Source organism: Oenanthe melanoleuca, chromosome 2 (genome assembly GCF_029582105.1).
Source record: "Oenanthe melanoleuca isolate GR-GAL-2019-014 chromosome 2, OMel1.0, whole genome shotgun sequence".
Taxonomy (NCBI): Eukaryota; Metazoa; Chordata; class Aves; order Passeriformes; family Muscicapidae; genus Oenanthe; species Oenanthe melanoleuca.
The window spans coordinates 145,915,572-145,928,736 of record NC_079335.1 but is presented as its reverse complement, the minus strand read 5'-3'; positions in this window follow the sequence as shown (position 1 = coordinate 145,928,736).

Below are 13,165 nucleotides of genomic sequence, written 5' to 3'. Positions count from 1 at the left end.
TAGGTTGTATTGCAGTCAAAGAATTAAAGCCATTTACTCCAGCGAGTCTCTCATCTGAATTTTTCCATCAAAAACTCCTTTCCATCTGTTTTGAGTGGCCAGATTGATTAGGAAATCAATTGAACAGAGTCCTGTTTCCCCCAATCACAAGAGCAAGAGTGTTGCCTGAAGTCAATTTAATTTCATGTCAGTGAATGAGGGAAGAGGAAGATTTGGAGAGAAAGTGAGGCCTGGGTTGGTGACATGTGCAGAGGGTGTCAGTGTCTAATTGGACTCATGGGTCTAACGGGTGTGGTATTTAGGGAATTTAGGTATTTAGGGGTGCAGGAGTTCATTCTGGTGTCTTTGCTTTCCATACTCCCACCACGTTGTGCTGTGTCTTGTTGTCCTTCCCAGCGCTCCCTGATGTGCTACAAATCCATCCTGGTGATGAGGTCCATCCCAGAAATCCTGGAAAGGACCCATGACAACAGCTCCCTGGCCATCTCCCGACACCTCATTGAGGAGAGCACCTCATCCAGCACCAGTGGCTCCTCTTCAGACAACGAGAACTCGAATTTCCCCCAAAAGAGGCACTTTGGCTCCACCCCTGAGCTGCACTTGCCTGTATTTGATGCCCCGAGCTATCCCCAGCCTCTGAAATGTGAACAGGAGCGCCCCAAAAGCTCCATCCCTCCAGTAAAACCCACGAGGAGGAAATATGCTTCCATGAAAGCTGAGGTGGGGCACAAATCACCCACAGAAAGCAAAGAGCTCATGGCAGGTGTCTTACAGGAGAAAGATGAGGGGCTTCTGCCCAGCCTGAGGGAAGAGCCATCCCAAAAAAGCGCCACTGCTGGGCCTTCATCCCCGAGGGCTCTCACAGACAGCACATCCCTTCTCCATCAGAGAGAAAAACCAGACACATCTTTATCAGAGCAGGCAGGGGACGGGACAGAAAAGCCATCTGCCTGTGTTCCCAGGCAGAGTGTCATTAAAAGCACCTTCTACAGCCAAGCATCTGAGCCGCCTGCAAGGCCGCCCTCCTCGCCAGGCCGGGAGCTCAGGAGGCGCCTGGACAGGGCCAGGAGGACGTTCCGCAAGCCTGGCTACTCCAAGGTGCCCCTCAGCGGCCTCCGGGAGCCCCTCCTGGAGCAGTTCGAGCTGGAGGAGGAGGAGGCAGGAGGAGGAGATGGCGGCAGGGAAGGCCTGGTGGCATCCCTGACCAAATCCGCGTCGTTCGAGGCCGCCAGGAAGCCGCCGCACCCTGCCATGGCCGGGGCCAGCCGCAGCCGCTCCCTGGATGAGTACAGGCCCAGAGCCTCCACATCCCTCAGGGAGCAGGGCATTCTGGAGGAGGACTGGGATGTGTTGGCCCAGGAAAGCTGTCCTGAAGGCAGTGATCACTGTGACCTTTCTGCAGGGCCTGGAAAGGGATGTTCTGCGGGCACGGCAGGGCAAGGGGACATCAGGAGAGCCAGCAGGGATTGCTCAGGAGGGAAGCCCCCTCCCTCCACACACTGTGAGGGGAATGGGTGCCCAGCTGCTCTTATACAGGTAGAGGGACTTCCAGTGTCACCCCAGAGGAGTGAGAACAGGAAGCGTTTACTGAAGAAGTCAAAAGCCACAGAGATTGAGGAGGATGTTGAATGTTTGGAAGGTAAAAGCCCCATTCTCACTGCCCAGTGCTCAGATGGGACAGCACCATCAGCTCCAAAACACGACAGAACAGAGGGTAAATCTGCCTCTGACTGTGCTTTTCAGGAGGGCAAAGAGTCCATTTCAACCCTCACACAGTCAGAGACCACCCCAAAGTCATCTCCTCTGAGTAAGGGAGGTGTGTGTCTGCCCCAGGAGTCTGCTCCCACCCACTCCCACCCAGAGCTAACAGGTGGAAGCTTGCTTATCAAAAGGACAGCCCCAGCCCCACCCTGGGAAGAGAAAAGGCAGAAACACTCAGATGAAAAGACTTCTGCTCATGGCACTGCTGAATGTGAACTCATGGAGCATGAAAGCTCTGCTGTTCCAACAGAACAAACAGAAACTGATTCACTTCCAGTACATAAAGATAAAAGTGAGGAAATTCCTGGGAAAAGTGTCCCAGCAGCTGCTGTCATGCCAGGTACCCTCAGAGCTGCTGAAGGTGTTCCTCAGAAGCTGAAGACCCATACAGATGTGAGATCTGCTGCCCTGGGAGATGCAGAAGCAGCTGTTGCAGGAATCACTCAAGCACACAAGAAGGCTCCTGTTCACTTAGACACAGCATCAGCTGTCCTGAAGGGACAGCACCTGGCTGTGCCCAAAATCCCCCCACCAGGATCAGTGCCAGCTCTGGTCTCCGATGGAGAACAGCAGACTCTCAGCAAGGAGAAGCTTGCTGCTCTGAGGAGTGAAGGCTCAGCTGCCACAGAGGCTGTTTCCAGTTTGGCCCACGAAGGAGCTGAACCCCAGCAGGTCCCTGAAGGCCGTGGCTTAGAGCCTGCTGTTCTGGAGAGCACACACCCAGCCAGAGCTGCCTCCTCCCCAAGCACTGCCCTCCCTCAGCGCTGGGAGGGTGAAAACCAAGAGCACCCAGAGGTGTCAGTTGACAGTGAGGTGAGATCTGCTGTGACAGCCAGTGCAAGACAAGCAGCTGGACAAGCTGTGGCTGCTCCTTTGCCCAAGGCTGGACATGGGGCATTAGAGCAGCACAGGGCTGGGATTTTGGATGGTCTGCAGAGGGGCAGTTCAGGTGCTTTAACTGCCTCACAACCAGGAGCTGCTCCAGCTTCAGCCTATGGACTGGAATACGAGGAATATCCAGAGGATTATGGTGGAGGCACTGCCTTAGAAAGGGATGCTGGAACAGCTGCCCCACCTCTGCTCCGCAGGGATCACGGTCAGGAGCTCTCACACCACAGATCCTCTTTCTACAGTGACGAGGAGTCTGCTGTGCTGGAGGGCTTAGTGGATGAGATGGTTTCCCTCTCTGAAGAGATGAATGTCTGGGCAGAGTCAGTTTCTGGAGAGAAGGGGAGCAGGAAGCACATTTCTCCTGAGAGAGAGATGTTCTACAAAGGCAGCCAGGCACACGTGGACACCTCCTTCCCTTCTGTGCAGCAGGCTGGAAGAGGAGAAGTGGCTGAGCAGGATAACCTTGCAGAACCCTGCCTTGTTGTGAGTGAGGAGCCAGGGCTCCTGGAAGAGCAGGGAGCACAGACAGCTCCTCAGGAATGTGAGCACCTGGAGGATTTGGCATTTGAGACCTGCCCTTCCAGCCGAGAGAGCGTTTCCTCCACAGAGAGCCTGGACACTGCAAACAGACCCACCCACCTGCCAGTGACCAAGGACACTGGCAAACACCCAGAAGTTTCTCTGGTGAAAATCAAAGACCTGTCAGATGAAACACCCAGCCTTGGCAGCGGGCCCCAAAAATTTGACATCTCGGAAGTGGAGCCTGCCTATCTGAATTTCTCAGATCTGTATGACATTGTCTATTTTCCATTTGAGTTCCTGAGCTATAAGAAGCCTTCACCCAAACCAGTTCCTAGGCGGTTTATGTTTCTTGGTGAAAGGGCAAGGTCCCCTCCTGCAGGACATCTCCATAAGGATAAGAGACTGTGCATCAGGGAACAGGAAGACAAGAACAGGAAGAACCGTTTGGAAATATCCGAGGATTCAAAGGCAGCTAACTTATCAGCCACGGGGAAAGGGGCAGAGAGCCACAAGGAAATGTACAGCTCCCAAAAGGACTCCAGTGGGAAGCAGAAAAGCTCCTTCCACACCAAGCCTGGACTCTTTAAGCCATATGCAAGGTCTCATTCAGTGGAGCAGTCGGTGGAGCAGAGTCTCAAGAAGAAAGTAAAAGCTTCTGTTGCCCATATTTCAAGAATCCTAAAGGGAAAGACATCTCCTGAGCCAGAGGAAGGTAATTATTTCCCTCTGTTCCTTCACAGATTTGCTGCCATAACTGGGCTCTGCTAGAGCTGCCTTTTTCTTTTTCCCCAGCATATTTGAATCTGTGGTTAGACTGGGATTGCAAATCTGGCCCTGGCAGGCTCTGAAATCAGTAGTCTCCACCATCAGGTCTCTGTTACTGGCTGGCTTCTGTGCAGTCAGCTGGGTTAATCCACTGATGGAAGGGGCTCAAACTCCCTGTTTGAGGTTGCCCAGAAGCAGAGCAGGGCTGGGTGATGCTTTCCTTGCTGCAGTTGTCATCTGGACATGGCAAATCTCTCAGGTTTAAGTGACTGGGAGAAGCTGAAGCCACCCTGGTTACTGGACATGGGGATCTGTCCTTTCTTCCCTGCCATCCCTGGATATTCCCTGCTCTTCCAGGATACTGTTCTGTTTGCAGCAGCTGTCACAGACTTCCCTGTTAATCAAATTCTGGTTAATAAGGGAACCTGTGACTATTTATGTGTGAAGGCAGAGCTGTCACTGCAATGGATGCCATGGGGAGAAGGATGGCCTTGAATGACTTCTCATCCTTTCTCACAGCAGAGTTTGGTGAGCTGGGAAGTGAGGCAGCAGAAAAGGAGCTGTTAATAGGGGCTGAAGGGTCTCTGAAGAGGAAATCAGCACTCCCTTCATTCAAGCTGCCAAGCCTCACCCCAAAGGAGAAAGGTATTGCTGTGGCAGGAGTCATTGGTTTGTTTTACCCCCAGAGGGTGATTCAGGAATGATTTGCTTCTTTCCCTGGCAGGATTCCCCTTGACTCCATCAGGAGCATTTTCTGAGGTCATGTTACTGTCCCAGCATTCAGCAGAGCCCAGACAAACACTGGGAAGGGCAGCTGTGGGAGGCTGCCAGCCCCTGGCCACTGTGGGGAAAAACCCCAGAGAAACACAGAAGAAAACCTGAGTTCCCCCTTTCCCATGGAGATGAGAGCAGATTTGATGCTCTGTCGGTTTTTTTTCCCTCAATATCCATCTTTCATGTCTCCTTCTCTCTTCTTGTGTTGTCTTGACCATAGAATCATTTGGTTGGCAAAGACCTCTAAGTTTAGTGAGTCCAACTATTAACCCAGCACTGCCAATGACACCACTAAACCCTGTCCCCATGTGCCACACATCTGTTAAATCCCTCCAGGGATGGTGACTCCCTGGATATCCTCCTCCAGTCCTTAACAACATTTTCCATTAAGATATTTTCCCTAATATCTAAAAACCTCCCATTTGGGCAACTGGAGGCCGTTTCCTCTTGTCCTCTTTGATCCCCTCATCCTTGAAATTCCATAATTCAGTTTTGCCCCCACATTTAGGCTCGGCCAGAGGAAAACTCTTGCTGTGACAGAGTCCCTCTCTTTTCTGAGCTGTTCTGCTGCTTTAGCTGTAGCAGGGCTGGGCAATGCAGATATTCCCCATGGATTTTCCAAGATCCACCTGGATCTGTCACATGGTGAACAGGGCTCCTTCACCTGCATGCTCTGTGCCTGTGGGTGATCAAAGCAGTGGGAGACATGAACCAAAAAGGTCCTTGACCCCGTTATAAATACATTCTGATGTCCTGCAGGGATTTGTTTTTCCATAAAGCTCTCCAGGCTATTCTGAATCAGCACTTTCTCTCCTCTCTGCAGCCCCGTGGTTCGTGGAGGAGCTGGTGGACCAGGCTGCGGCCGCCGGACAGTGCGCCACGCTCTCGTGCCGGACAGCAGCTCTGCCCTCCCTGCACATCACCTGGTTCAGAGGTGACTCTGCCATCCCTCCCTGACAAAATAAACCTCTCAGCCAGCACAGGGCTGCAGGCAGAGCTTGAAACCACTTGGTATCAATTTGCAGGGTTAAGAGCTGAAAGGAGGGATGAGGGACTCCAGACTGGCTCTTTAAAATGCTGTTTATTGTATCCAGATATGCAGCAATTCATGAGTGATAAGAGTCCAGCCCACAGCCTGTCAGCCTCAGCTGTGGGTTTGGCTGAAGGCAACTCTAGTTCTGGTTACAAAGCATTAAATACTTTTCATTACAGAGCGTCTTAAAACATGACAGCCAATCAATACCTTTACTATTACCTATAGCCTATCATAACTACTAACATTACCATATTCATGGTACTATTTTCCAGTCACAAAAAGTTAGTGTGTTACAAGTTAGTATGTTTAAGTTAGAAGCTGTTTTTCAGTTTTCTTGCAGTGAAAAATTCTGAGACTTTTTTTCTACTTGTAACATTGGCATTTTTGTTTCCTGTGAAATCTTTTTGCTTGGTAAAAACATCTTTTGTTTGAGGTGGGTTTATCCTTTGCTCTGAGCCATAAAAACTCCTTCCAACTAACATACTCTTTGGCTTCTTAGTTATCCAGTAAGACTGGCTCACCAGTTCTTTTTTTCTATATCAAAACTTGCTACCATTTCTATTATACATTCAAAAATCTTTCTGTTATACATCATAGACATCTGTGAGACCTTCCTGTCAAACTTCCATCCCAACAGCAGGGTACTTATCTCTGCCATCTCCTGTTTTCCAGATGGGATCCCTGTCCAGAGCAGCAGCCGGATCCTCATCTCATCCACGCTCAAACACTTCCAGCTGTTAACCATTCTCTCTGTTAATGCTGAGGATTTTGGTATTTACACCTGTGTGGCCACAAACTCTCTGGGCTCAGCATCCACCTCTTGTGTCATAAGAAAAGCAGGTGAGAGAAGGAGTAGCTACAGAAATAGGTATTTTAGTAGTTCTGCCCCCAAAAATGTAACCTATGGGTACCTTTGAGGTGAGATTTCTGCATGTGAATGCAGAGGAAGATCTCTCCCTTGCTGTGGTCCACAGCCTGTGCAGGGTTTATTCCCTCTTCTTCACTCTTTATTTTCTCTCCTGGACTAAGAGCCACTCCAAGACAAAATCTTAGTACTGAGTTTAAATTAGGGATGATAAAATTGCTGTGTGTATATAAATGTGTACATAAAAAATCATATACATGTTTTATATATATATATAAATAATATCTGTAGCTGAGACATGCTGGGTATAGAGTTTTGTACCACAGCAGTGCTGCTGTTTACACTCATGGGGTTTGTGCATCCTCTCCACAGAGGTTCCCCCCAGCCCTCCACCCCCTGACATCGTGGAGGTCTACAAGGATGGAGTGCAGCTGGTTTGGAAACCTGTTGAAACCAACACCCCTGTGCACTACACTGTCCAGTGCAAGACTGAAGGTAAGGAGCTGTCCTTTTGCTTTGCAAGGAACATTCCAGTTTGTATGATCTCTCCACCAGCTGGATATTTTATTGTTATTCAGAAACAGCCTGATTTAATTCCCCAGTTTAGTGTTAGGAATGGGATTCTTACAGCTGTCATTTAACCATCTAAAGTAAGGGGTTGTGTTGGTTCAATCAGATGGAATTGGCATATTCACACCAAAGTGTGAATTAAACAAGGCTGTGTGGAAGCTGCAACCAAAAAGTGAGCAGCTATAGGAGAAAATGCCTGGTCTGATATGCAGCTCTGAGCAATCTGACAAAATTAGACACTAATGAAAAAACATCATCCCAGGCTCAGGCTTTCTTGGAGAAAGATGATTTATCAAACAGGCAGTTTCTCCTCTGCTGAGCAGCTGTGCTTTTTTTTCCCTTGGTAAAGAAATATGGGGGAAACTTAGGGCAAAGAGCCAGGACAAGATAACCAAAGTTTGACAAAACTGCATCACCCCTTTGATATTCTCTTTTGAGGCTTGGTCCAGAGGCTGATGAAAGTCAGAGGAACATTTAATCATGGAATGGTTTGGGTTGGAAGGCACCTTAAAAACCATCTCATTCCAGCCCTCCTGCCATGGCAGGGACATCTTCTACTGTCCCAAGTGCTCCAAGCCCTGTCCAGCCTGGCCTTGGACATTTCCAGGGATCCAGGGGCAGCCACAGCTTCTCTGGGCACCCTGTGCCAGGGCTTTACCACTCTCTGATTAATAAATTCTTCCTGACATCTAATCTAAGTCTCTCACAGTTTAAAGTTGTTCCCACTCGTCCTGTCACTATCTGCCCTTGTCAAAAGTCAATGTTTTCCTGTTTGGTTACAAAAGCTTTGTATCAAATCCCCAAGGCTGTTCTGCCTCTCTTGGGATGGATTTGCTGTTGTTATTATGAGTGTGCTGCCTGATAGCAATTCCTGCTGCAGCCACACAAACACAGCCCTTTGCATTCAGCTTTTCCATGTAACTTCACTTAATTCTTCAAACAAACAAAACACATGGACACTCCCTTCTGGATTAGCATGGGCAGCAGCTTTCTGCCCTTTTTCTCTGGAGCTGGTGTGAGTCACTTTCTCCCCAACACCCTTTATTTTTTTTTTTTCAGTATTCCTTTCGATGCAACTGCAGGAGAGGTTTTGGGTTGGATACAAACACAAATTCTTCCAGTTAGGAAGAAAAATGATAAACAGCATCTACAATTTTCCACTGTGCTGTGTATTTGGCAGGAACATGCAAAATCTTGCTCTCCTGGACACAGGAGGTTTAAGATAATCAGGAATAAATTCCTTGTTTTATCCATTATTTGAAAACAGGCTTTTCTATGCCACTTCTGCACATATTTTTCTCTATTTCTAAGCTGTGTCTGCTCCTTCTTGTACAGACAGACCCCAGTTCAAGCAGTACCCTGTAAAATCATTGATACCTTGGATTTGGGTGGGAATTGCTGCTTATCCAATGGTTTGAGGCTCTTTGCCAGAGTTTATTTGAATGGGAGGATGGGTTTAATCTCAGGCAGTTGCAGGGAGTTGTGTTCAGCCTTGAGCACAGCAGCAAAACAGGGGACACAGCATCATGTGGGAGGAATGCTGATTAAATGTTTGCTGGGGATTCTCTCCTTCCTAACTTAGCCCCATGAATAATGAGTCCAGAATGTGCCTACAATTCCAGTTGCATGAGAAATCATCTGAGTTTCATAAAAGCTGAATAAAACCACCCATATTTCAAACCTGGGTTTGCTGGGATGGTGTTAGTGGATGGTTCTGTGCAGGAATCCTGCACCTCATGGTCTCAGCTGGATTCAAGACAGGGCCAACAGGAAAAAAAATAAATTATATTTTGTTTGGAATTCTTGATATGTATTTCCAGTACAGTTTAGTGGCATGAATTAGATAAAAAGAAAAAATACAGGAAAATTTCATCAATCCTCTGGAACAATATTGGCACAACTTGGAATATTATCAGATATAAAGCAGCTGATTTTAGAGAACACAGGTACAGCCCCAAAGTTGGCCCTGGTAAGTTGGTTTCTCCACATTCCCAGCACATGAGCAAGGTTGGAAAGCAACCCAAAAAACACAACAAAACCCCAAATCTCAAAAAACCTCCAACCCACTGTGACCATCTTAAAATGAGTCCTGATCTCTTTTCTTTCTTAAGATGGGGAGTGGACAACTCTTGCTTCTGACATCACTGACTGCTGCTACTATGCCAGAAATCTCCCCCAGGGGTTCATCTACCACTTCAGGACAGCCTGCACCAGCAAGGCAGGGACAGGACCCTACAGCCACCCCTCTGCCAAAGTGAAAATCACTGGGAAGGATCACGTGGGTAAGACCAAACACCAAGAAAAGTTTGGGATTTTCCTGCATCAAATCCACTGCATCTTTTTAGATGTGGGCCCAGAACCCACAGAAGAAGAAGAAGAGCAAGTGAATCAAGGCAAATTCCACTTGGCTTAGGGTTGCTTGGGGTTTTTGCATCTAAAATTAAAATATTTTCTAATTATTTTCCAATTCTGGACATACAGGGGAATAGATATAAACATATTTAAAACCCCAATAAAAAAACAACATCATATAAATATAAACAATGTACAACTATATAAAATGTGGCAATAAAACAAGAACCTGGGAACTGTAGATTACCTGTTGAAGACACAGTTTTAGTTTGAGATTATGAGGAAATGGGTCTTGTATATTAAATGTTTTACTGGAGGCATTTATCTACTGATATAAATCTTGCACTGGTGAAAACTCATATATTACATATTAAGTCCTAAATCCAGTAGTTAACTTGTTTATTCTGGTGTTTTCCATTGGGAATTACTGTCCTTCTGTGGTGAATTTTCCAGCTGTATTTTGTCTCTGAAGTAAAGAAATCTCAGTTTGCTATTTTTGTCACCTGTTTGACTACTTTGTACTGCACATATGTTTTTATAATTAAGAGATCCATGGCCCCAAAGCAAATATTCCTCATAGCAAAGGAAATGTCCTTTCTGTAAAGAAACAGAAGGATGGTCTAGCTGGAACTTCTTCCCAATGGAGAGGACAGCTCTGTAAAAATCAGTTCACAGAGATATTTTTAACTCACCCCAAGTCCTCTGCTTTCCTTTTTCTCATGATTTGTTATCATATCTCAGTGTGTCCATATTTTAAAGGGATGCTTTAGTATTTCAGGGTGTGCTTGGACACAACCACCCACCAGAACCAGAGCAACAAGTTCCAGCTGCTGCTCTGAAATGTCCAACACAAAGAGTTTCTAATTTCTTGTCAGTTTTTACCATATCCTGAGGATTTGTTGTGTGAGGAAATAGGAAGCAGTAGCTAAGATGTTTGATAGCACACGATATAGAGTCCATCTCATTCTGTCTGGAGTATCAGGGAGTTTTTGGGGGGCACAGAGCAGAATGTTGCATTCCAATAGCACTGGGTGCCACAGCTGGAACACCTGGAGAGGCTCCAGTTCCCACACAGAGCTGTTTTCCTGTGTAACCCCTGTCCCTTTGTCCCTGCAGAGCCTCGTGCTGCCACACAGGAGATCCCATCAGCTGCCCCTGAAGAAGAGAGTGAACTGATCACTCCTCCTGAGCCCTTCCCCACCTACCAGACCTATGCCTTCCAAACTGAGATCAAAAGGTAGAGAATCCAACTGAGTTCTTGATGACCCACATGGAAATCCCACATGTGGTGGAGCAGCTCTCCTGCAAATAAAGGCTGAGAAAATTGGGGGTGTTTCAGCCTGGAGGAGCTTTGGGGTGATATAATTGCACTTTCCAGAACCTGAAGGGAGCCTACAAGAAAGATGGAGAGGGATTTTCTCTAAGGGGATTTAGGGACAGGACAAGGGGATGGTTTCAAACTGAAAAGAGTAGGTTTAGATTAGATATTAGGAAAAAATTCATCCTTGTGAGGGTGGGGAAGCCCTGGCACAGGTCGTCCAGAGAAGCTGTGGTTGCTCCATCCCTGGAAGTGCTCAAGGCCAGGTTGTTTTAAAAAAAAGTCTTTCTCCTACCTGATCTAAATCAATCCTTTTTTAGTTTAATACCATCCCAACTTGTCCTGTGACAACAGATGTGCTGGGCAGGAGATAAGCCACTTGATTTATCATGAAATGAGCCCAGGGCTGACAAAATTTCTTGTCCTTGCTGCACCCACCTTTGCAGACACCACTTCAGTCAGCTGGGATTCAACTTTCTCTGCCTGGAAGAAAGACACTGATTTCTGTTTCCAACAGAGGTAGTTCTTTTGCTCTCTCCTCTCTCCAGAGGAGTTAAGCTCTCACTCCTGTAATCTGAAGTGACTGTACAGTTTAAAGACAGGAGGATGTGCAGACTGTGACAGTACATGCAGTAACTCCCCAGGAGGCACAGATGAAAAGCAGCATGGGATGCTGGTGGTTTTTGAGGGCAGAAGAGAAGCTCAAGGTGCCTTTGTGTTCCTTTGTGCAGGGGCCGCTTCAGCATCGTCCGGCAGTGCCGGGAGAAGGTGACCGGCAAGACTCTGGCTGCCAAAATCATCCCTTACTGGCAGGAGGACAAGCAGGCGGTGCTGCTGGAGTACCAGGTGCTGAGGAAGCTGCACCACACCAACATAGCCCAGCTGAAGGGTGCCTATGTCAGCCCCCGGCACCTGGTGCTGATCCAGGAGATGTGCGTGGGGCCGGAGCTGCTGCACGCGCTGGCACTGCGGTAAGAGCAGAGGCTGCAGCAGCACTGGCAGTTTGCACCACCTGGCTAGTGCTTTGTCTCAGCCTCTTCTGCCTTCACTCAGAGCCAGGATTAAAAAATACATGGAGTAAAGGGATTTTCTCATGTTCAGGCTTGGTTGTTTATTAAAACTTATTAAAAAGCACAGAGAGTTAAGCAGCACTTCTAGCTACCAGCTAGAAGTGAGCAAAATGGACAGAGATCCAGCTGCTGCAAGGTCTCTTAAAGCTAAACAGTCCAGTAGAGAATTAACACCTATATTATTTATGTTTTTTACCTAATAACCAAACTCCCATGTCCCTCAGTGTGATACTGACTGACCAACCAGAAACTACTGCCTGAAACCATGGAGAAAAAGGAAGATGAGTACTGAAAGAGACACCACCCAAAATCCTCCATCTTGTCCTATACCTATCACTATACTGTAAAAACCTCAGATTTAAAACCCTTCACCATGTGAAATCACACACTCCTATTTAACTACACACCTGTGATTTTAACTCCATCACTCAGTTTTGGAAGCCTTCTCTAAGGCCTCAGATCAAAAGCAGTGTTCTCCAGGGGATCAGTGCCAGAAAGCACAGAAAGCTCAAAACCCCCAGGTTTGTGGGATCCAACAGGAGGGAAGAGTTTTCCAGTCAGGGCTGCTGTTGGGAGGAAGATACCTGTTGCTTTCTCCTGACAAACTGGATCATCCCTCTCCATCTCTTCCAGTGTGCTGTCATTGCACACAGGATTTGTAAAGCGTTTGTTCTGCATCTTCTTGTGAGATAAAAAAATTACTTGAGTTCCCTACAGCAGGACACCTCAGAGCCACCCAGCTGAGATGTTGAAAACAGTTTACAGTGGTTGATATGAATAATGTGACAGATGAAGAGTTTCCTTACACCAACACCTGTTAACCCCAACACCATAACATGTGGGTCAGGAAGATTCACTGCTGCTCACAGTGAATAATCCTGTGATTAAAAAAGAGAGAATTGTGGGCATCAAATCTGCTTTCTCTCTTTCAGCTCTGCAACATCCTGCACTTCTTGCATCTGTAAACTTGACTCACAGGATGCACCAGCCTCTCCACACAGAGCTGATTTGCCAAACTAGAGTTGTTTCTTCCTGACTCTCAAGGGTCTGATGGGATCAGACCCCCAGGGGAGGGTGACAGTGGGGGTAGAAAGGCATTTTTGGGCGTGCAGACAGGACACCTGTGTTTTCTATCCCCTCTGTCCCACCAGGACATCATACTCAGAGGTGGAGGTCCGAGATTACCTGTGGCAGATCCTCAGTGCCACCGAGTACCTCCATGCACACAACATCCTGCACCT